Source organism: Bombus vosnesenskii, unplaced genomic scaffold (assembly GCF_011952255.1).
Source record: "Bombus vosnesenskii isolate JDL3184/JDL3185 unplaced genomic scaffold, Bvos_JDL3184-5_v1.1 scf7180000013264, whole genome shotgun sequence".
Lineage (NCBI taxonomy): Eukaryota > Metazoa > Arthropoda > Insecta > Hymenoptera > Apidae > Bombus > Bombus vosnesenskii.
Genome location: NW_022882924.1, coordinates 7910348 through 7936877, shown reverse-complemented (window position 1 = coordinate 7936877; position 26530 = coordinate 7910348). Strand labels below are relative to the sequence as shown.

Sequence of the window (26530 nt, the reverse complement as noted above, 5' to 3'; positions counted from 1 at the left end):
TATAAAATAACTTCAGAACAAAGCAGTTAACCGGGAATTGCCTGTTCTTGGTCTTTCGCTTATTCTGCCCTTTGCATTTATGCACAGCGAAAATATTATTCGTTTTATTCGTAAAGGAACGTCTGCCGCAGTGAAATTACGCTGTAAAGATAAAAATCGGAGCTTGCTTTATTATACCATTAAATACGGAATACTTTCATTTCGTAACATTTTTTGGCCGAAAAGTAAACACAATTAGAGAAAATCATATTCCTTTATTGATGCAGCAAATAAACAGCGCGAACGTGAGTGAATTTATCTCCATATTCTACCTTTGGATTATCGATTTACAAACATTGTTTTGTTTTAACGAAAATTGACTGTGTCAAAGAGTTTATGTAGTATTGATTAAATAAATAAACAAAAGCAAGAGATTACAGTCAGATTTTCCACGTTTCAGAGCGAAACAGCTTTAAAATTCAGTACGTTATCAAAGTTATCTCTCTATTTGGTTTTAGGACTAAACATGTATTTTTCCGCCTTCTTCGTAATTTGAAAATTATTGCTTACTGTGATATCAAAATATTGGAGATACCAACAAATATTGTTTGTGTCAACGACTATATCTTTACCTGGATCCAAGAGAACCTTTTCATCTTCAAATTGTTTTCTGTTAAACTATTTCTTTTCGATCCTAAAGCGACACTAAAATTAAAAAATTAACAAAGATGTACCTATCATGTGTTTCTTCCATGATCTTGAAACATAAGGTACCTATGAAAGTTAATAAAACATAAAATACAACGAAACTGTTATTTATATATTTTAACCTGTACACAAAGTAAGGTACGAAGATCAAAATACATACCGAGGAGTAAAGCTTTTAGTAGACAGGATAACGATATTTTATGGTGAATAGTAGTTTACTGGCAACTATGTTTCGCTTTTATAGAAAATTTAAAATCTTAACAGCATTAAGGTACATCTTCTCGACGGACGGATTTAAATGTTAATTTACACGACAGTTTCCAGCAGAAGGTTGTGAAATGTTTGCTTACTCTACTGTAACGAATGCGTCTTCTGCTAATGAAATCACTCATAAAAGAAGCGAACATAAATAACGTCCATGAAATTGGATGCTTCGCGGTGTAATCAGAGTTACGGAAAATTCAGCCAGCAAAAAGAGGCAAGGGCATGTCGGAAGGTCGGTTATTTCCTGAAAGTATCCCATCCGTAAAGCGAATTTTGTAACGTATCGGCAGTATTCTTTCTGTCTATTGACGAAAAGTAATTTGTCGGTCCGTTCTTCCGTGACAATTCGAAAAATTAATTCCACTGCTCCGTTGAAGAAATACATTTTTCAATCGTTGTTCAGTACGTAAGAAATTCTATCTTCTTAAATGCTCTTCACTAAACAATATCCGTTAATCGAAAAGCGGTTTCATAAAAAGAAGAATATGGCTAATATATAAGATTGAAAACGATGGAAAATACTTAAGAGTACAATATTAGATTGATATAATAAGCAATACCATATTGCACGTATAATCTATTATTTTAAAATACAGCGCTATTCTAATCATCGATGAAATTTGAAATACACATTTTTACTGAATTAGAACGTTTTCGTTCTTTAGCATTTATCACTTCAGATCTGCCACCTTGGCTAACAAAAAGTCATTTAGAAAATAAGCTTATAGAACGCGAGATTTAGAAACTTCCAAAGTTATATTTCTTAATGTTTGATGCTTTTGATTTTCTCTTGTTGTAAGGAATAATCAAGAATTATGTTATTCTTTATTTTCTGCTCAGGATTTCCTATTATATTCAAAGGTTTTAGCATTTTAGATTACTAAGATAATAATTAATAAGTATTGTTATTGTTTCGCGTTCTTATTCTTTTAATTACATTTTTATCTTTGTTCTACGTTTTTAAAATTCTTTCTTTTTTTCTACAAACGTAAGGGGACTACGAAAGTCAAAAGAGTTCTGTAAAAGATTACTTATACTAAATATACTCAATGGCAAGATAGAAAAGTTACAGTATCGAATAAAATGAATTTGCTTTGTCGTTAGTCGGTTTGTCGTATGATTTAAATCCTTTGAATACTCGTTGCCGAAATATTTGTTTCACGTACTAGTCCGTTGTCTAGACGTTTGCACACGTGTTCAAAGCGAATGTCTATTCCGATAATTTTCTGCTATTTTATGAGAGATTCTTGCACATAAATTTTATACGTTCATCCGTGGAGCATGAGGACAGAATTATGAGCATCGCATGCATTATTACATGGAACGACTCCGCGTAGGCAAGTACGTGCCTATCTCCAGGGAAGTTTCGCCCAAAAAAAATATCCTGAAAGTTATTGCATTCGATTTTCTCCTGTCTAGAGGCTTTGATGTATTTCCACCAAGTTCATGATCGATTGCTGTGTAATCACAATCATCGATGCATTATTTAAATCCAGGTACGCAGATGTTTCTTTAAAATACCGACAATGTATTATATCGACACGTAATTTATAACTTTTTCGTTATTAATTGTTATTAGTACTACTGTGTTTTATACCTTTGAATTCACTGCGAGGTTATAGATATTTATTATCTGTATGTGAAATAAAACATCGCTGAAATTGAAAATTATGGAAATGTCTGTAGTAATCTGAATGATAAAGTTTGTTCGCTATCTTGAAAAAACGTGAATGGATATACAAGTGTTTTTGATATTTCAATTAATTGTAAGGACTGTATTCATATATCAGAGGGAAAGTGACTGCAGATTTTAATTAATTCGAATTGATATTATACCTCTTTTGAAGACAAAGATTCATTATTTTCTACAGTTTCTTACAGAAAATTTCCTTTTACGTCGATTTATATTATTCGCTTAATGAAATCAATATAAAACATTCCATTTTGTGAAAATTGCCTTATCTGGTAAATATTATTTTACTATTTTATTATTATGTTATTTTACTATTTTACTTTTAAATTAATTTAACAATTCTCGCTCCGTACTAGAAAATATATAGAAAGCTACTTACTTATACTTAATAATAAAGATACTTATTTTATACTTTTAAAATTGTATTATTATGAATTAATTAACGGACTTGCATAGATTTCCAAGCAAATAATAATCATTCGAGATTTCAGTTCATGCGTGCTTTAAATAATAAACAAAAAAACGAACCTAAAAAGGCCATAAGACGTGTAATAATTACGATCATAGTCTGTAACACAGTGTGGTTACAAAAAATCCACGCGTAACATGTAACTGGTCGTATTATTTCCATTGACTCGTAGCAACGAGTTCATCGTCGAGTATCGAATGAACGTGGAAAAAACAAGCAGAAACGACGAGAGAGTAGACAAGGGGTGAAAACAGAACGTAAAACAACGCAACGAAAGGAAAGCAACGAATGAACGAAGGATGGGCAACAACGTGGCAAAACGGATCAATGGGAAAAGCGAAAGAAGAAAGGGGGTGCAGCACGTGCCGCAGAAACAAAGGTCCTTTAGCGTGCATCGAGGTCTCACGCTTGTTCACGCTTACGCACGCCAATAACAAAAGTTTCGACCGAGCAGCGTGACAACGCGGTAGCGCGTTTTTCCGACGGTTTACCGATTGGTCCACCTTGGAGGCTGCGCATCCGGGCAAGTTTGATATTGGCCAGCGCGCCGGAAGACAAGCGAACCCTTGTGCCTTGCCATTGGCAAGGGGCGGAGCCAGCTAAAGCTTTCACGAAAGCTCTTTCTCCCTCTCTGTCTGAACCTGTTCCTCACCTGTGCCGTTTCGTTCATTCCCTCTCCCTGTCCACGCTCGTTCGTTTTCCACCTCCTTGCAACCTTGTGCGTTCCACCACAACGAAAGCTGGCTGCCGGCGATGCACGAAAGCCTTCGCGCAATTTGGGTCACAATACCTGCCAGTTTTCTCTCTGTTGCCGAAGATTTTGCCGGCTGAGAATCAGCAAGCAACCAACCTAATCCCCCACCCGTTGTCGTGTGCACCACCTCACATGCCACGACTCATCGAATAGCTGCCTCGACCAATCGTTCCTCTCCGCCTCTTTGTATACGACCAACAAAATCCGTCACGACGAGGACTTATGAGCAGGCGTATAACCATCGCTATAACGAAGAAACACATACGTTGCTCCATTGGACCGTCATAAACCGCACCGTTGCTTCTTCATAATTTTTTTCTCTTTTATACTTCGACAGATATCCGGTATTATCGGATGTCCGGTCGCCATTGATCTCCATTGGCAATAATAGCTCGATACGGTATTGCGTAATTATAGATGGACGATGATATCGTCAGATGGAGAGAATCGGTTTAGATGCATAAGGGAAAAAGAAGAAGCGGAGAAGAGGATGGGAAAGGGGAGAATCAGAGATTCGTGGCAAGCTGCGAGCTAGTAGGTTGTACCGGAGGTTCTTAATAAATATATTAGCAACCCTGCTACTCCGAAACAAGCTCGCCTCATTTTCTCCTGGGGGTGAGATTTTAGCTTCCGACACCGCAAAGTATGCTTAAGATAATCAAGCTTGTCAATAATGTAAGGTAGCTACCAGAGGGTAAACAAGTAGCCGGGCGAATGCCCTATGTAATCTTGCCTACATTTTGGACATTCTTTTGCCCGAAATTCCCTTACACTTCCTATTCTATCAGCAGGCCATACCGCCTTCGCCGTTGCTTCTCCCTTTCTGTACTATTGCATGTACAATACAATTTAGATGTCGTTTGGAAAGAGAATATGAAAGAATGTTAAACCGAGGAAGATGTTAGAGAGAAAAGTAATCATGATAGATAAAAAGTATATATTTTTTAATTACTTGATGTCAAATGTAATGAAGTTTTCAAATCGTAAATGGACGATCATCTCTGGACGTCGAAGACATATATCGTTTGACTGTTTTCTTCGTGCTTGGGGTAACATTGATAAAATATCAATAAACTAGTTGCTTTCTTACTTTGAATAGATTTATTGTATATTCTATAGAGGATCTTATTATCGAAGCTGAATTTAAGAATCGATTTAAATATTAACTGTATATATTTTTTAAATAATTTAAAATCAACTGATCGTATTACGAGAAGTTTTATTTCTAAACTTGCCACGTCGATTTGTGATTTTAATTTATTGAATTCCTCGCAAGAGCCAACACCAGTAAATGAAAACAATTTACTCGTCAGAAAGAACTGTGATCTATCAGGAGCTATAAATGTATACTTGCAGCGAATTCGAATATTGGGCTACTGTTAAAAAATGGATCGTTAGTACTTCATTAAAGATCCAAAAATGGCAGACTCCCAGGGAAGAAGACAATGGTAGACGTTCGACGTGGAGAAGAAGTTTGACTACAGCATGACCTCGATTTTATGTGGAAGAAAAATAGCGTTCCCAAACCTAATCGTCGATTCAAGAATTCTATTCGTCCCTTTGGTCTAATCTCCAGAAGGTATTTCCCTCTGTTTCCCTTAATTCCACATCGCTGTCGCAGTTGCTTCCTTCCTTCGTGGTCGTGGAGGAATGGGGGGAGGAATGGGTCGAGCAGCTTAATTTTGATTCACCGGCAATTCGTGTACGGGCTGGTTTCGTCGGGCGCATATTTTATTCACCGGCGCGGAGAACTTTTGTCGTGGCCTCTAAATTTCGTTCCGGCCCAGCAGAGAGAAGCGAGAAAGATGTACGGGTCGACGTTGTCGACGACGGGTCGCTCATTAATTTCTAATGAAAGAGCAGCGGCCGGTGTCGTACCGCAAACGACGCTAATAAACCGTCGTGTTGTAGTTTCTAAATCAAGCTAATCAAATTCCGCGCACGTGGCGGGTTTATCGAAGGAAAAAGTTTCACAGGGATAAGGATGGCACGCGGTTTCTTTGGCTCGTTAAATATGCTATAAAAGTAACGAAGAAGTCCATTCTGCCGTATGACCTGTGGATACGAAGTTTCAAGTAGTTCGGAAGTCAGCTACGGAAGAAACGAATCGAGACTTCGTTACCGCTGAGAATAACCGAGTTCCCCGGTCGAATTAATTTAGACGAGCAGGAATTATTTAAATCAATTATAAAACTGGTTTTTTCTCGATTAGTCGGCTAATTTAGTTTACATAAAGAACGTTGACGATCGTTCAATTAAGCGTTGAACAAGCGAGCGAGCATGGCCGAAACAGAATCTTCTTGTCTCAATAGCTAAGAATAATAATTCTATAAATCATTTTCGTTCAAAGTGTATTTTTCGTTAATTTCGAATTATTTCTATACGGTTAAAAAGCTGTTCTTTTTTTCGACCAGTCGACTAATTTAATTTACATAAGAAACATTCATACGCTCGTTCAATTAAACGACGAACGCGTCAGCATGGATGAAAGAGAATCTTCTTGTTTGAGCAGGTAGCTTTTATCATTCTTTCTTTTTTCTTTTTTTTAATTCGAAGTATAAATCCTTGGTTAACTTCGAATTTTCTCCATATTTCAGAAGAATCAGATATAACGTGTTTTTTTAATTTTTAAATGTAGAGAATGTAGATTTTATATGGTACAATTCCATCTATTATCGACATAATAGTAAATATCTTGAAGTGACCGTTCGGGTGAGTATTGTTAACTTACTCCGTGAAATGTTTATTTTACCGTTCGGAAAAATTGCTTCCTGTTCGTTTGACTAAACGTTTGTATTCACAACTGCGAACATTCTTTGTTATCCGCGTATGGATCGATAACTTCCCAGTTTCGTATGTTATATGAAAAGAGCTTTGAAAATTGAAGGTTGTGAAAAGCTTTTAATACTTTTTAGTACTATTTTAATTTACTTTCATTACGCTACCGGTGTATATAAAATTGTTATTGTTCCATTGCCAAGCTTCCAGTTTTATAAATTTTACGTCAGATATGGTGCACATATTACTAAAATTTCAATAATGAACTAAAACTTCAAATTCATGGGAAGTATCTTTAATCCATTAAGAGTCAATTACGTTACGATCATTCTTTGTCAATTAACATTGTTACTCTTTCTTTTTTTTTTTTTGTCACTATTTCTTCTTCCATCCAGATCTTATTCTTTTATATAATTATAAAAAAGATGTAATTATTTATAGTACTATAATAATAAAATTATTTATACTACTATGATCTTTCTGCCCAATCATGAAGATGAAAAATTAGTTGTCGAATAAAGGTTACCACCATCTATTACTTTTAAAATCTGTCGGAATATTTCGATTCTTTTCGTCCGTTATCGAGCAAACGAAGGAGTTCAAAACGTTTCGTTTCAAAGACTAATTCATAATCGAAGAGGAAGTCTCCTGTGTCGGCGCTCGTTTTGCATAGAAATGTCCTCGAGAGTGAGCTTCGAAAATTGAATTATTCGTATCAAACGTATCGGTGTCGTATCCAACTATCCTTTTTCTCCCTCTTTCTCCCTGTCCTCTTTCTGTCGGGAGAACCTTTTTCTCGTCGTCGACTTATTGGCTGACAAAAGATTTTCAGCGGAACATCGCTGGAAAATTACAACGGAGAAGTTGAGAATATTTAAAGGAGCCCGAGGGGGAATATAATAACACGTATAATGCGACAGTTCGAAAGATCCGCCCAGCGTTTCGGATCAAACTTCTAATGGCAGTTGGCACTCGTCTTTCAGAAACGATTTCAGTCGGGACGAGTCACATTAAGGTAACCCACGGAGGTGTACGATTTCATACGTCTTTGAGTAGAGGAGTTGTTATAGCAGACCGAAGTCATGAAGTTTTTGCCTAGCGTTCTCCATTTCCACCGTTGATACTAGACGTCTTAACTTTGTAAAATGCTATTTTGCCAAATTCACTTGCCTGGCTGTACTCGAGTTTTACGAGGACGCAGTTACACTTTGCGCTCCAGGAAAAAGGGAAGCTAGTCCAGTTTTGACTTTTTACGACTAAATGTACGGCAGTATACAACTGCAGTTATACCTGCTTTTTAAGTACAATATACTTTTTGGCTTTGATTGCCTGTGAGTCAGTACTTTTTCGAGTATTTTTCAGGCCGCGTTGTTACAGACAGTTTGCAAAAGCAAAAGCATCAGATTTTGTTATTAACGTTACTTTGTTCCGTATGATTATGTACATGACATGGAACACAAATTTCGAACGCTGTTATACGTATAAGGCAGATGCTTAATTAATTTTTTATTTTCTACGTATTCAAAGCAATAAGCGAAATATAGTCGTAAAAAACTTATTAATATTTATGCGTTTACTTTTTACGTTATTTATTTTCTATGCCACAGGAAAATATTATTAAAAACGTACTTTTGAGCGGAAAGTAAATTTTTATAAAAATTTTATTAAATCTCTGGCATGCTGAATAAATAAAGGTTTATGTAGAATCATGAGGTTTAATGCTTTCACAAATTTTACCTTCTTAGCCTCGTAAAATTCTTAGGTCGCTTTACGTAACTGTGAAATATATTATTATTACAAAGAAATTATATATTTAAGGTATATAATCATTACAAAGAATTGATAAGATTATTTGAACAACTACTTATCAACTACTTCTACTTTACCCTTGTTATTTGCATTCTATCAATATTTGATACAGAAACAGTGACAAAGAATTATTTCAAACGATTGATAATAATTTTCAATATATTACTATACATTACCAACCGACAAACATTTGATTGAATGACAAGGACAATTAAAGAGTGCTTATAGAAAACGCTGTAAGCGCCAAAATTGAAAAATTTCGCGTTTCCAGTGGGAATAGTTATTTTAGATAAGAGTAGTAATATTAGAAAATGATGTCAGAACGTCGCATACACTTTTGTTCTTTTTCTTTTATGAATTTCGACTACATTAATGCATAAGTTTTCTTTTCCTCTTGAAAAGCTTGTTCCTTGATACTTAATAGTGTTTTCTCCAAGCGCTCTTCAAGTTCATTGGCTCCATTACGAAACTTGTTGCTATGAATGTTGCAAAAGAATCTCATAATAATAGTCGTAACTTGCAACTCGTGCTTTGTACACTTCCTCTAACAATGTTACTTCAATCAAGAAAAGGTCAGAGACCTTTGTTTCCTTTCTTCCCGATTACATATGTTATAACACTCTTTAGCTTTTCATCTGTGACTCTCTAAAGAGAAGTAGTTGAAGATAGCCGACAGTAACTACTAATACCATGAAAGATTGAACGAAGAAATCCGCGGATGCGCGTACTTTCTTGCCTCGAAGAAGTTGAACAAGCACCACTAAGAAAATCAGTAATCCGTCTCAAACTGAAGTTTCGTAGCTCTCGAGATCTCATGGCTTGACATTAGAAGGTCTAAAACGTCTGGTGCTTTCATCCCTTTCTGTCGGTTCTCCGAGGTCACTAATGCTCTGTGTCATCCTGTTGCGCCGGATTTCCGGTCAACCGCGTGCTTTCCTTTTTGCTCGAAGAAACAACAACGCGAAATGGATTCTCGACGACCGCTGGACTAATTCCTTCCATCGAGGAAGTAATCGTAAAATCCTATTATTGCACGCGTTAATGTTATATAGGCCACCTCTCAGGGAATATTGCAAGCTGCGTCGACAAGAAGTATAATTTTCTCATTTAAACGCTGCTTTATCGGGAATGTTTTAATCGTTGCACGTGATACCGACGGGCATGTGCCGTTTTTAACTAAACCCTCGCGTATACACCGCGGCGTTACGTCCCGTGATAAACGCTTTTAAATGAGGAAAGAGAGAGAGAGAGAAAGATATTGTACGCGAGCATGTATTATTTAAAGGTTCGCAATGAACTCGTACGTACGGTTCCGTTTAATTGACGTATTTCCGCGAAGCAGAGCTACCGCCGAGAGAATTTATTATTCGACCTGATGTTACTATAAAAAGTGTGTGAATATTGCGTTGAGAAGAATTCTCGCTTCTTGATGCTGAATATTTTGGGTAATTGTTAATAGAATCAATATTTCCAATCTTTTATTTAATTCTTCTATCCTATAGAAGAAATGATTGTAAAAATTGCACGAAAGAACAAGATTTTCAGAATGAAAGTAGATCGATCAAATTATAGCCAGGCATAATCTGTATGCAAGCGAAGATAAATATTGGATAAGAAATATATTTTCTAAATCTGCATGCGATAATAAGGAGAAGAGAAAACGTGGAAGTAATCAAGTGAATAGCGAATGTGAAATAGATTCATGAATGATTTTTACATAAATCATGAAACAGTGACAGAAACGTGTATTTATTTCCTATTTCTTTGAAATAATACACTTCTTGCTATAATCAAGAGCAATCTGTAACTTGTTCATAGTAATAAGCTGCTTTTTCATATTTATCACAGTTAGCACCCTAAGGGTGTAACCTAACTATCTGAAATTATCGTTTTTTTTTTTCTAACTACACAAGCTATGCAAACATCAGTGTATGGAAATATATGCGATTTTACAGGCAAGTATATACGTATTACGGCTTTTACGGCGTATCGATGGTAATAAACTGTTCCTTTTCCCTTAGAATTTTTTTATGTTTAACGCAAGCCATTTGTGTGTTAGCGTTTTAATCGTAGATATTTATTTTTCGAAACGAGTACGATAATTTAGTCTGTCTAAAATTGCTTCTAGAGATACTATGCATAATGTTATATGTGAAAATTGTAGCAAATTTAATTACCGCATGCACGCACGTAAAAGAAAATGACGAGATTCTAAAAGCATAAGATTGCTCATTCGACGCACTTTATAATACTTAATTTTAACACCGGACTTATCAACGCCAGAACTTAGACGAGTATAGCGAAACTACCACCTATTATTTCAATCTGCTCTTTCCTTCCTTTCTTAAATCATCGATTAACTGGAGGCAAATTCCGCCTGAACTTAACTCGATTTTTATCAGGCTTTCCATTAAGGGCCTGTGCTTTGCTCAAATCGATGAACACAGAGACGACGTAATGCTCGCAAATTTATTTCAAACAGCTTTAAATCTGTACGACGGGCGCAATTAGAGCGGAAGAAATGGATCTTCCCTCGAAAATGTCGATCCTTAGCAAAAAAGTAGTATCTGGATTAAAATCAGAACATACATGTATAGATAAAGCAAAATATGTATATAAATAAAACTCTATATGCATATCTATCTTCTTAATTTATTTCACTAAATTAATATGACGTTTTCGTCTAACGTAAGTCTTTCGGAGACCAAACTGCCAAATTGAATCCAGTCTCTCCTGTAAAAATACATTGTAATCATAGATACTTAGACAGGCAACATAAAATATTTCTACTATTACAATTCCTAATAATCTTAACTTATTGAACGTTAGAACAAAACCGAAGCAAACGTTGAAAAGGTACTTAATTAATGTATATACTGTACGAAAAACTGGAACGCATTCTCACACGGCAACGGTGCGGAATGCCTAGCGAACCAAGAGGAGAATGGAAATAGGAGCAACAGAATTTCTGGCACCCACGGGCAGCGTTTATTGCGCGCGTATGAACAAAAAGTATGTTAACCGGGTTGGGTGTAACGAAAAAGTGCAGCAGCACAAGAGGACAGTTGTTCCATCCAGTCCATTTGGACTTTATGATGTTCTTATTTGTTGTCGCTTCGCTATAGGGCACTTAACCCAATTAGCACATCGTAGCCTCACTCTTGTGTACTTATCTGTCTAGCTATCTACGCGCTAGGAAAGCTTACACACATACCATAGCCGGAATCTAAAATACCACTCCCCACATACTTGCATTAATTTAATTAATTTCGGGACGCACATATACGGTACATAATTACCGAAATGAAATTATAATAACTGGCTCCCACGGGGGGCAGCTTGGACGCTTTCGATGCCTTTTTCGAATCTACTTCCGTTCTTTTTACTACCCGAAACTGAAGAGTCACGCACACGCGTTTGAAATATAAAACTAAGGGTTTTATTAATCGTTAGGGGAAAGATTAGAGCGATTACGCGCGTTGCCCGTGCTACTGATTAATCTCGTTTAATAACGCAGTTAATGAATTTTGTTAGGTGGGGCATACGCTTGTGTAATAACTCAAAGTAACACGAATCGTAACGTTGCTGCATGCGCGAACTGGCACGGTCTGTGCTATAAATTATAATACCTGCTTTATGAGTCCACCTTCTTTTCTTCATGCGTGAAGAATTAAAGGTACGCGGTGTAACAGTGAATTCTGACTTTGTTAATATAAAAATCAAATTTTTCGATCCAGATCTCGTAGTTTGAGTATGTTTTAGAAAGCATTAGTCTGGTACATGCATCTTCGACGAATTTTTAAATTCGATTTTCTCGAAAATGAAGCACTGTACAAGAAAGTCTTATTCGATATTTTCACCCTGTATAATTTCAATAACAAAACTTGACGGTTTGAGTTATTATTTCATACCGTCTTCATCTTCTACGTAAATTAATAACGATGAACTTCATTGCACGAAGTTGAGAAGTAGTCAATCTTTTATATAATTAATGCCCCTTAATCAAGTACTTAAGTACAATGTGTTAAACATTCGTCTTCGAACAGGAATTTTATACAAGTTAATCTATATTATTTAATAAATCTAATCCTATGTGTAGCCTAACTTAGTACTAGTTAATTAATCCGATCGCCAGCTTCTATCGCCTCTCGTAAAAGGCTACCTTAAAGGGAACTACAGGATAAATTTTTCATTATATTATTACTATTAGTTTATAATCATTTCGCGAAAAAACATGTATGATATTGTAACAGTACATAAATTTATTGCATATTTTTTCATTTGCCTAAAAAGATGCAAGAAATTCTTTCTTCTAAGGAAGTAAGAAAGCTGATTTTAAGGAGAAACGGGATTGCTGTAGTCAAACACTGTTAGGACCAGTGCATTAAGTATTACGTGTATGTTATCATAATAATTTTCTATACATATTGCCAAAAAACCATTGTCCTAATTTGCCTTTAAATTAAACCCTTGCCCAGTCACGTAAAATCCCGGTTAACAAGAATCCTAATGCATCTATGAAGGTATTTTAAATCCTGAAACTACGGCCGTTTACATTTTCAAGAGCATAGAATCATCTTTTTTGCATGGCACAAAAAGCTTCTCTATTTCTTAGAGCTTGAGTCGGAAAAGTGCTTCTTTCTACAGTAAACGTTTTTATTCGGTAATAAACAATTCTCTGATTCATTAATAAGGACCCTGTTTTTTCTTCAAACTTTCTATTCAATAAATAACAGTGTCATTGATATCGCATAAAATTGCAACCAGTTAGATTTCACAAGCTGTTAACGTTATGTCGTCGAACGTTCTTGCTTCAAAATTAACTTTATATATTTGTATTGTCTCGAGTTATCTATATTTGTATCGAACCGTTTATATATTTGTAGTCGTCGTTCTTCGATTCCATACATTTCATAAATGATTTTTTCGCGAACCACATTTAGATTGTTAACCGGTTAGCTGTTGCGACCTCTTTGAATAGTGTATACCTAAAATGTGTAGCAAAAAGTAAGCGAAAACGAGTATACTTGTGAAACACAGAGTATGTGTGGCTGTTAGAATATTGAATTCAATTGTAATTAAATAACTGTTTTATTTTTTAATTTTATTACTGACAGGGCTCGTCAAAGACAGCTAACAAATTTTCTCAAAGTATTGTAACTCTTGCAGATAACTTTCACAAATTTCTTCGCCGTATTTTGAATCGTCATTTTTCATAAAAATAGATTTATCGTTTCTTTGAGAATCCAACTCAATTGTCAGCTTTTATATGAGATCAGTAGATATCATAGTACTTACAAATGACTGTAATCGACTGTAAGTTACGAATGATCTGTAAGTTCTTCGATTATTTATCACGATCGAGGTCGGTACGTGGTCAAGGCATTTTTAAGATTTGCTTATTAGATGAAAAGTTTTACGATTCGTATTGCAGACACGAGAAGCGAGGAAGGTACGATAATGGTAGACGAGTGGAGAAGTAATGGAAGAAGACAGCGAATGAGTGAGTGAGTTTTATGTTTTATACCGGGCGTAATGTTTCGGGATTAGCATAGTACACGATTGTAAAACCCCCTAGTAGCGCGATACAGAAGCCACAGAGAAAGCATCTCCGCTTCCACTGACTACACGGCTTGCGTTTAACGTCCGAGTTTGCCATGTTTTTCGCGGCTGCGAAATTATTTTCAGAATCTCCCTGCTTCCTCGCCGTTTTTCCGCTTTCTATAGCTCGACCCTTGCAAATGCGACCGGCTGAACGTGCCACAGTACTAAGTTGCTATGGAAGACGCAGAACCGCAAGAAAAGAATTCTGTTTCGGTATAGCGCGGTATTAGTGGTTAAGCAGAAGATTCCCGCAAATATACAGCTGATGAGTTTGAATACGACGAGGACGGTAGAAAATTATCCACAAGATGTTTTACTGAAATGAAAGCATTCCTTTAAAAATAACGATGCTGTGTAAATGCTGTTAAGAATCTTGCCGAGTTCAGAGAAACGATTAATTAAACTGTTTCACGTTTATTTTAAAATTGCGATATTTCGCAATCAAATTTCTAATGTAATTTTTTTATACAAATTAGTGTATCATTTTTATTTTGCGTTCACTTTAACCCGTAATTTATACAAATATTACGTAGTTTCATTGTGAAATGTCAGTCCTATTTGACTTTCAGTGGCAACAAAGATACGAACAAGGTAAATACAATGTCTTGTTAAGTGAAAAATACAGATGTACGCGCCATTTCATACTTCTAACACATTTACAAGTCTACATTTATCTTACATGAGCGAGACTTTTGTCACGCATTTTATTTAAAGCGACGTGAATATCCAACGAGAAAGATATTCTTTTATTAAAACACTAAAACCTTGCAACACTTCGTTAGTTATTGCAAAAATTTCGAAAGAAATACCAGCAAAAACATCGTGTTCCCTTTACGACTTTACCATCTTAAATGGCTAATGAAACCAGCCTTGAAAACAAAATCATGCCCATTCGAAAATGTGCATATACGCATTACATAAAGATGCATCGATACAGAAAAGAACGGATGTTAGCGTAGAAGCACAAACAGCAATTTAAAGGGGAAAAATCCATGGATATTCGGGAAAAAGAGGTGCGCCGATCGTTCGGTTCGTCCCGTAAGGCAGCATCGAAATTTTCTACTGCAAGAAACCAATTTGTTTGCCGATAGGGGAACACAGGGGGTGGCGAGGCGAAGCATGGCTCGTATCGGTGATCAGAGGCACGAGTGAGAAATTTTCTCTAATTCGGCCCGATGAGAAATGGACGTCCGGTAGACATAGAGAGTCGAGAGCTCGTATAGCGTATCGTATCACATCGCGTTCTATCGTATCGTTTCGTATCGTATCGTATCGTTCCGTATCCTATAGTATCGTATCGCGTGGAGCGGTAACGCGCGCGTCCGCTTTATTGTTCCATGGAAAAAGAAAACGAGGGGAGGATGGCGCGGAGCCGCGGAGGCAATCCGCGACCGGAAATTTAAAAAGTTGCGCAAATACGCAGGCCACGGGGGAGTTAAATGGGAGCCAAGGGGATGCGCCAGTGGAAGGGGCCAGTTAGTAGGTTCCCGGCCTGCGGGACAGAGACGGAGTTGCAGGCATACTTGGAAGGTTACGCTCGTGAAATTACGTAGTTCCGAGCAATTCGCATCCGAATGACTCGTGGAGGATCAAAGGCTTGCACGCCAGAGGTTGGCATCCTCTACTGATACTTTTTCGAACACCCACCAACTTTACTCTCTCAGTCTTTTCGTGCCTCTTTCACCTGACAGCAACACGCTTGATAGCTCCAAATGGATAGAGATTATATCGGACAGTTCGCAGAAAATCGAGGGGTGCCTCCTCACGGAATAAAGAGATTAACTGCTCCTCGAAAAGAAACCGTTATTGTTTTACGAAACACCAGTTTAAGCGAGAGAAAAGTTTCTGTAATTTAGCGATTTCGATTGTTGTTTAGATTCTTTATATACTTTGTTTCTTCCACTGAAATTAACATTTTCAAGTTTTCGTGAAATGTAGGAGCGTTTCTTTTTATATATAGAATATCATCACTCGTAATGTCTAAGAAGCAGGAAGATCTCTTTCTCATATTGAGCGATACGACATAAAAAATAAATTGTCTGCCTATCAAGTACCGTTCTACGAAATTTTAGTTTCTATGAAACAAGAAAAATCTCCGTGGATCCTTATAAAGTAACGGTAAGAGTGTTAGAACGTCAGATGTCGTCGTATTGGACATCCGTGGCCCGTTTAAGCATAGCAGAAAAAGTAATTTATCAAAGGGAGATGCAAAGCATGAATCATCGACGAGTCGCCGTTCAGTGTCGCTTTCTCCTAACGTTCTGCGCTATTGCATAACAATTAATTTCTCCATCGTTGTAGCTTGCGAGGTTAAAACAATAAGAGTACGACCAGGGTATCGCGAAGATTTATTGGCAATAATTTCAGCCGTGCGTGCGCCCATGAGCGACTTCGATGCAGCCATGAGCAGGCTCTGCACGGTTAAAATTACGTTATGCTTCGGTCGACAATTTTATCGCGTACCTACCTTAATATTGCATTTAAAGTTCCGCTAATTAACAATAAAATTACTTTCGAACATATCGTTGAAATACAATTTTTCCCAACGAGGACGTTCCTAATAGGTGAAATAAAAAGACACCATCGATCATTTTTACATGTAGCTTCAGGTGATCTTCAATTAGCAATATTGTAACTGAATATTCATTCGAATGTTTAAGCAACCAGAGGTCGTAATATTTATTCGCGGTTCAATACTGAGAATGTACAGAAAGAACAATATTTCACGGTTGAAACGTGAAGTAAGTGCAGACGTAAGAAAACATGGTAAAAGTGATCATAAAAGTTGCGATATTAATGATAAACAAACGGTACGTACGGTTCAGGAATGTTTGAATTCATGGTTCGTTTTATTTCGCGTGAATGAGCAATGAAATACAAATATAAATCCACATGTTATAAAATTCCATCGATTCGTACGAAAACGTTTAATTTGTTTTCACGCTGTTTGCTTTACATGAGAGAGAGAGAGAGAGAGAGAGAGAGAGAGAGAAGAAGCTTTTTGCTTTTTCTAGTACTAACTCGTAATAACAGGAACGTTAATGGAGACTTTTAATCTATAGTTGGTGGTTGCGTATCAATGAATTACTATTGGATTTTGTGGTTTTATTTAATAACGTGGAAAACAAGAGAATATGGCAATAAAAAGTTTGTATGTCAATAGAAAAATAATCTTTTCTTTAAGCACTATCTTCGGTTAATTTTCATATTTCATGGAACTATTCTGTTCGATCTTTCGTAAGAGGAGATTATCTTCCAACGTAAATTTCTTTTAAATCCATTGGAAAAGGTTATTTTCAATGCCATAGACAGACTGCATCGTAGGATCTGATAGCCAGTGCTATTTATTCTTTCTGATCGTATTAGTAGCTGTCCGAGAAGCTTGCAACGAATGCCTTTTGGCCGTAATGTAGCAATTCCGTTTTTAAAATTAAATTTCCTTTGTATTTGCGGCTAGGGCCGCAAGACAATAGAATCACGACGATTGGCTGTCGATTTTAACGGAGCAAAGTAAAAACAGAAAGAATGCTACCACGATTCTGTTCGAGATACCTAGGCAAAACGAATGAGACTTAAGCCTCGAGGGGGGGAGAAAGAAATGTTAAAGAAAAACGGCGGATGAGAAGGCCAGTGGAATAAAATAAAATATCGGATTCCCCACGTACGACTGACGCGGCATTTGGCGGAAGATCTGTTTGATGTTTTCTCCGCAAGCCCGGCAGCGATGCCCATTTCTTCTATGTATTATACATATGAAACATATTCTACTGGATACACGAACAAGGAACGTAATGGTTACGAACTGCACGACGATTCATACCGGAGTAATCCGATTATTTCTGTATCTGCTAGAATCATGTACGACCGTTGTAAAAATATCGTGTTGTTTTCGGGTTCCATGGCGCGAGTTTACGGATACTTTGTCTTAAAATCTTTTACCTTTTTAGTTACCTGCGTCCGTTTACCACCAATAATTCGATATTTCACGTGTGTACGTTGTATTTGAAATCACTTTTTCTAAAATAAATTTTCATTCGCGGAAAATTATTTGTTTTATATCGACTACGGATTCGATATATACGAATATGTTGGTCATCTTTGATAACATGTGATTTTAGTATTAGCAAATTTCATAGCATCGATGAAGAAGTATTAGAAAATGTAATGTATAAAGATATAGTTTTATTAGATTAAATATCGAAAGGTATAAAAATACTTTTTAAGAATTGAAAAGGGAGTCTATTAATTGAAAAATAAACAGATTTTTTAATTGTTTACACTCCGCATGTCCAATTTTGTGTCTGATAATATTTATAATATAGCAATTGATTTATACGAAAAACAATCTTTTCAAAAGCAGTTTACCTTAATTTCGAACTAAATATTATAAATATCGTTAAGCAACGATTCACGAAGCACTTCACGTTGAGTCTGTAGACATTGAAAACTATTCGGGACAAATTAGGAAGGTCAGGGTGGTATTGTTAGTACTTGAGGCACTCACGCACGTACAGTGAACAAGCGTGTCTTCTCGCGTTTAGATCTGTTACGTGATGCGCATATTTCTCCTGCGGAGTCTGATTAATTAAAGATTTGCTATTGTTTAATTGCTAAAGATGCATTTTCGAGAAAGATATATAAAATATAAAAAATATATAGATCCTAAATAGCCAAAGCACTTCTAATAAATTACACTATCAACAAGAATTGATTCAAAATGAGTAATTAAAGAACATATAACTGCAGGCTTTCCAATCAATTTTAATTTAATTGATTAATAATTTTGGTTCTTTAAAATAAATTCAGAAACAGGTAATACAAAAGCAAATATATTTGCGTTTATTCTATTTTACAATTTGCGCCAGTGTTCTATACCCATTATAGTCTCGTTTACCTATGACCTTTTCGTCCTTATCCGAACGTAATGAGTATACCTATTTACATAATATATTGGTTACCTATAAATCATTGTTCTAGGGCAAATGTCATTATTGAAGTTGATAACGTTACAGGTTAATAATGTTACCGACATACACGTGAGCTGGCTATTTCCATAATGTACTTAGGTACTTTGTATACAGCAGTATGGGAATATGTTGTCAACTGTAACAATTACTTCTATTAGTGAATTTTCGCGACATTTTTGGAAACATAAATAGATATTTTAAGTTATTGAAATAATTCGAGGCACACATTAAAAAGCTCTGTTTTCAGTTAGGCGTATTAATCGAAAACTTCATAAAAAGATAGATCTGACTTTATTCCAAGACGTGGTTTTAAACATTTTGATACGGATAATAAGACGGAAGAAAGTTGAATCTTTAGAAAGTTGTAACAATTGCCATGTAAACTTTATCAGTTTCTTTCTACTATATGCTCATATCCTATTGTTCTACTTTAAACTTTGAAAAATCTATTCACTTTTCTCCCCGGCATTGTATACTATTTTCATAAAGAGTTGGAGAAATTTGCCGCAGAAAGATCCTTTCTCTATTGTAGCTTAATTAAACAATAAATTGCAGAAAAACAGTTTCAGCCTTCCGAGTAAGTGAAATTTTCAAATGAATGAGAAAATAAAACTCGTACGTAGCTACGTAATACTACTTACTACTAAAACATTCTCATAATCATTTTAACGTGAAGAATATTTTACGAATTTCTATAAATGATAAAAGTATTGAAAATGTCAAAACTACTAAAAGTAGCATAAAAATTATTTGCACGTCAAAGATTATCTTTTTTTGAAATTCTTTATTCTATTTTCTCCTTTCAAATTTATGTAACTAATTTAACATGTATCTAAAAATGTATATAAAATTATATTTTTCTACTGACGGTATTTGTATATGAAACGATAACGATATAAATGCGAACGAAAATTCTTCTCGCGAAACCCGGTTCCTTATTATTAGTTGCACTTTCGGTGATTTTCATAATACGCCAAAGTTTAGTAGTTTGTATCTGCGACTTCGCCGCCTATCCGTAAGTCGTTTGTGACGGCCAGCAAATTAAAAACCGTCCAAGTTTTCAGACCGAACGTGTCTCGACGAACGATTTCAGCTAATGGCCGGAATATAACAGTAAGTATACAAGTAACGCTTTAATAAGAGTGAATCACGCCAAGTCTTCGACTGCCGGGCTATTCTCACGCTCAGGTAAAATTCTGATTTATGATACAACCATACGGGGCTATATCAACGGAAGTATTCCAGCGAAATACATTTCGAAAGGCGTAATGCAACGCAAAGTGTATGCTTATTACAGAGAAGATACAGTAAGAGTAAACATATGTAAATTTCTCCATACATTTATGTATAAGTATGTGTCTGTGTATATATATATATATACAGGGTGGTTGGTAACTGGTGGTACAAGCGAACAGGGGGTGATTCTACGTGAAAAAAGAAGTCGAAAATATAGAATAAACATTTTTTTTAATTTTTTTTTTTAATTTTTCCATCGAGACAACGATCTACAGTGAGATCCGTTATAACGTACCGCACGCGTACCGAGCGAAAATTCAAAGTCGATTTTCCCCGAAAACAAAGCCTCAAACGCTTTGAGAATCGCCCCCTTTCCGCTTGTACCACCAGTTACCAACCACCCTGTATATATATAGAAAAATGTACATTTGTTTAGCTTTCTTTATTCGTTGTGAGTGAAATAAACTTCCGTCGAGGATACAAGTGTTTAATAAAAAAAAAGTTACCATAAATATGACTACCATGAATACCATTGAATGTAAACATGAATCTTGTACTAGAAAATTTAATTTTCTTAAAAATAGAAGTAAGTCGATTGATGCTACATTTTAATTTAAGCATCCTCCGCCGAGGATTGATGAAACGAGTTGTTTAATTGAACGTTTAGGTGGATGAAGAATGTATATATAAGACTTTTCGTTAATTTTTTTTACCTTCTCAGATCTACATCGAGCCCAGTCATATTTCTTCCCAAGCGGGGGGTCCTGTCAACGTTGGTCATCGTTTATAATCAAGCATATAATGAGTCAGAGACAGATCTGTTGACTTTTAAGTTTCGTTCGATCATGGTCATGACCCTGCTATCCTACCGGCGTCCAACATCACTAGCCATTACCGTTTCGTTCTTTCATTATGAATATTCATGAATCTCCGTGTCACATAGCCTTTGCAATCTTTCCAGCGTTATAAATCTTTAAGCACCGAGATTTCGTTTATACAGGATGCGATAACGAAAGGAGCTGAAATAATAGGAGAATCTCTTTCGAGAAAAAAAAAAAAAAATTGGAAAGATATTCTCAAGTGAAAATCGATGTTTTCTTTTGAACTCTTCAGGCTTACACGGAATACTTAATTGTTATATAAAGTTTTAAAGTTAAAAATTTGTTCTTCTATCATTGATTTAGTCATAATTTCTCCATTACAAGATTGTTATCGATATTTTGTAAAAAGTACAGTACTATATGTAAATATGGTTCGTTGTTTGGTTTATAACGAATGAATGATTAATTTTAATGTTTTCATGAATTTTAACAAATCATTGAATCCTTGCCTTTGTTTATTATATTAGTTACGTATAAATTGGAATATTAATTAACTGTATTAGCTTATAAGTTTTGTTGTCAAAAGATTCTCTTATATACGTTTTAAAAGAATTTATATAGAAATAAGAAATACTGCTCGATAAATTTTCATGTTCTTTTGTAATAGGTTCAGGTAATACGTTACAGCAAGTATTAACAATTCTCGTAGTATGGCATTCAAAGGCCACGGAGTGTCACGGTTTAATACCTACATACGATTACTGGGAAACCGGAAATATCTAAAACATTTCCTCTAATAGAACAGGATAATCTTTCTGGCAGTTGCTAAATCGCAGCTTATGCATTCTGTGCGTGGTCCCAGCACACGTTGCATTGTTAATATCGCTGGAATCTGTGTACTCGTCTGCATGTACATGGCTGAGGTTTCCCAAGTGCTCACGCGTGTACGTTTCATGTGACAAGTATATAAACATTACATATGTATTATACGTATATTTACACGCCACTAAGGATACGTATGCACGGCATACATATCGATCGTTTATGCATTTAACAGTAATGTACGCATATTAACTGCACATAAGAAAGTTCAGCGACCTTTATCATGCTTAAATATTCATTAATGAATGTCATCAACGATCTGCGTTACAGAAGACTTTGTACACTAGACGAACAGAAACTTCTTTTAATTTTGTCCTTTTAAAATTGTTGATATTTGTTTTGTTCGAAATAAATTGGAAGTAAATCGCACATGTAAAAAATTACGAAATCTCATCGTTTGAGAGATAATTTTTTTAACATAATACCGATTACTGAAATGTTACTATTCACATTATTTATTGCTTGTGTATTATTGTATTTAGATCTGTTGTTGCTCCTTATACGTAGGATAAATTTAATGATTTATCTTCATTCATTTACGTGTAAAATTGTATAATATATACATTCTCGTATTGAATTTGAACAATTTCCATTGCCATTGATAGAAATCATTTAATTGTACTACTTGATTTTTTAAAATTAATTATAACTGTGCTGTCACGTGGGAATATTCAGAGCAGACGCTAAAGAATTAGGTAAACATATCATTCGTTTGGATTTAAAAAGGAGTGCAGTGTACCAAGTTAATTCCAAATACAAAACAGCATCTTTCAAGATATTGTTGTCTTTTCATTTTCTTCAATTTTCTACGCTACTAATTAGATACCTCTTTCCATCTATTTGCTTATCCTGAACGAAGGAAAAGTAATGATATTTACGAATCTGGAGAATGACAATCCGCAACGAGAATTCTGTTAGTCTACAGAAAATATACGATTCCTAGAACGTCATAGGGAATATTCTTCTGTCCCAAAAATCTTTATATTTCCTCGACACTCTACATTCTTCGTGCTACAAGACATTAATAAGATCAAGTTTTAACTTTTGTAAGATTAGTATACTTGAACGTCACAGGCCTGAAGATGTATATAAAGATGGTGTTCTTATCCCGATTTTATTCAACATGTATAAAGTAATTGTAAAAAGAAAAAAGTAATTAAATATCAAAATCTAAAATATAAAAAATCGTCACAGTCTCCCAATTTGTAGATGATCGTGGTAGGTATATGTTAAGTATTTGTCCAATATTTTCTTGAGATCTTGCACGACAGGTTTTTTTAATTAGAACGTACAGTAGCCTAAACCAGCGTAAGCGAAAATGATCGGAGCGAAGTAGCTGACGCAAATCTAAATTGGCAAATACAAATCCCCGTTGGCGTGGTGTGACGTAACCTGCAAAATAACTCCGACTAATAAATCGGCATTAATTCTTAAGATGAAGTAATGTCCTGAAACGCTGACTCTAACAGGACAATACGAACTCGCGAGGCGATTAAACATCCGGCGAGGCAAACACGCAGAGGAGAGTTTTCGAGATGTTTCATTTTAATCTGAGTTTCTCACCGAGTTGTTCTTCGGCGCTGCCTCCACTCTCACCGAAGGCTCCTCTCCTCGTTAAGGAGATACACGAGCACCGACCTTGTAAGTTAGTCCAGAGTCTTGATTTCCGACTTCTGCCAAGCCCCCTAATATCTTGAAACCGGTATCTCGAACTGTTTCTGTTTATTTTATACTACCTATTAGAGTATTCTTCGTTTCGCTCGAATTTGTTGAACGGATACCTGTGCATCGAGCAACTTTTTCTTCACGTCGCTTCGCGATGAAAATATTCCAAAAGAAACTTGGTTCCACAGGGTATTCTTCTCGATACGTACAAGAAAATTAGTTGCTAATCATCGTTCATGTTTTAAACAGTTTCGTCGTGGAAGATATTTTTGTAGTAATGTAATCCTTGAACACCTACAGTTGAAAACTAGTATGACATTATGACAGTTCATGGAGTAATTTTGTCGGAGAAATTCATCAAATTTTGGCTTGTTAATTTACCGGTTTGAATAATGATCAGTTTCAAGTTTGAATATATTATATATTGAAAATATTAAAATGTTTGCTTCTTGCGTTAATGAAAAGTGAATATCACGTACATCATTTGAAGTTTGAAGCAAGGAACGAGCAAAATACGTAGAAGGTGTATGTAAGAAATTATGTAAATAAAACAGCTGCGCGTAATTGCTGCTAGGAAATTTATAATAAAATCAACAGATTAGAAATAAAATAAATCTGTATAAATGTTCAGAGATGTTTCGAAAACTTTTTTAATAAATTGCTTGTAAATATTTTATGTTCGAAGTTTCAAAATACTTCTTCATTATATCGAATACGCTGTTCCATGTTTAAGGACACATCCTTGCAACACAAAAGTCCCCTCAGTCTTGATAACGTAACATACCCACGTATATAAGATAACGAGAAGCGGCGCACGAAATGATTGTAGCCAGAGGCATTGTGAGCGTTGCTTTCCATCAGCTATAGAAATAATAACGAATATAACAAGCAGACATTCCAAAGAAAACCAGATCGCTGACATGAGATAATAAGATACGCAGCGTATTTTATTAGCCTTCAATAGATTCTATTAACCAGAAACTTGGCCGTTTTACTTTCAAAATTTCCGCGTAAAACTTTGGCCAAAAGTGTTGACATCCAATTAGGTATTACTCTTCCTACGTACACTCGACTTCATTAGGATCAATTACCTTAGATACGCTCAAAACGTCGGTTATTCCGTTTATTATCCAAGAATCTTTACTTCGAAGTCTGTTTCGAATAATATTCAGAAAGTTGTCGGTTATGATTAAAACAGACCATCAACGAGAACGTGTACCACCTTGTTCTAACTATTTCCAGCAAGCGAAACGGAATAACAATAATTCCGAAAGATTGCACTCCTCACTTAATTGTTGTTTTCACTGACAATACCATGAGACCAGGACGTTTTATGTGCGAACGCGACATCTGTTTATACATCCCAAGTAGCTATCGACTTTCGCGAAAAGTAATGTTATTCGTTGATATTTGTTAAACCCGCTTTGCAGCTATTGTTTTACGAAAATGGAACATTGTTTTTATTCGCATTATTGTGATGTATTATTATACGGATAGCTAAATGCTAAGTTTAATTAAATGTCGAAATGAATGGAATAGGTTTCTTGCTTTTGCTAGAAATCTTCATTTCTGACATTTACAATGGATAGAAGGAGAGGAAATTTATAAGATAAGGAAAAAAACAGTAATTTTGCAAAAGAAAATTATGTTTGACAAGAGCAATGTGCGCAATGTGATAAAAATCTTTAATATAAAAGTAACTAATTTTCATGGTTTACCAATTTTAAAATTTCTTTTATATTTATATTATCTTCTCTTCCTTTTTTTTTTGTCTAAATAGATTCATAATTTCTATATTTAATTATCTTCTAAAAAAGTAGGAATTTCGCCATAGCTTAATAGCTGGAAGGTGTATAATTACAGGATGTTATAATTGAAATTTTTAGGTTTCTTGTTTGTATAATTTTATTTCTGATGTACCGATATTTATTGTAAAATTGATTGTTTGATATGTTTTATTTTCTTCTGTTTCGTTCTGGTTTGGTTCAGGTTTAATCCCTGGTTTGGTTCTGGTTTAATCCGGATCTCGTCTCATCTTATCTTGTTTTATCTTGGCTTGTTTTGTTTGATACATAGAAAATGTATATTTTTTAAATCAAATGTAGATTTTGGTCCAAATGTAGTGGAATTTCTATCAACGTTTTTACGAGTTCTGTTAATAAAATATGTAAAAGCATTCCTATCCTGATTTTACCGCAATAAAATTGTATTTAAACAACTAACAAATTTGAAAATATTGTAAGTTCAAGACAGTGCGTTAATTTACTTTATCTTATTTTTTGATTCAAAATTTAATAAAAGTTAACTACGTTTACATCAGTAATTTTTGTATTCAGATCAGTATTTATCATGCAAGATAATTTTGTTATTCGTAAAAGATATTCCAACGATGCACAATGGTTCAGTATTTGAAATCTTATAGAAACGTTTTATAAATTTATTATATGTGTGTATCATACAAAACAACTGTAATGAAATGTAATAATTATGATTATATTCGTCATGTCTCATTGCAGTGCTGAAGAAATTCCAGAAAGTTTTGTATAGCACATAACACGTTCACGAAGATATTTTATGATAAGTGTTCAAATACCTTCATGAAATATTATAAATAAAAAATGTAATTTATTAATGCAGACATGTTTACGCTTTTATCTAGAAATTTGATAGATGAATTAGTGATAAATATAAAAGTAAAATTAAAATGCAAGAAAATGAAACACGTGGAAGATAGTTTCTTTGAGCAAGATATTATTCATATTTCTCCCTATTCAATTTCATCGATGTTCAACGACCAAGTACATTTTCTTCGTCGTCTACTTCGTCCATTTGTCAAGTATAATATAAAGAAAACCTTCGAGCTCGCCATGGAGAATGTTTTCACGGAAGACATCATATTTT

General features: G+C 35.2%; 1 protein-coding gene and 1 long non-coding RNA gene across 10 annotated transcripts in view; one reads left to right on the top strand and one right to left on the bottom strand.

Moving 5' to 3' along the window:
* The window catches only part of LOC117239952 (nucleolysin TIAR), a 583038-nt gene that overhangs the window by 361153 nt on the left and 195355 nt on the right, over positions 1–26530 (bottom strand). The window lies entirely within an intron of this gene.
* The window catches only part of LOC117240017, a 298693-nt gene continuing 286051 nt past the window's right edge, over positions 13889–26530 (top strand). For all 3 annotated transcript variants that reach the window (XR_004494618.1, XR_004494619.1, XR_004494617.1), the window contains exon 1: positions 13889–13957. This is a non-coding gene — a long non-coding RNA (uncharacterized LOC117240017). The remainder of the gene's footprint in view (positions 13958–26530) is intronic.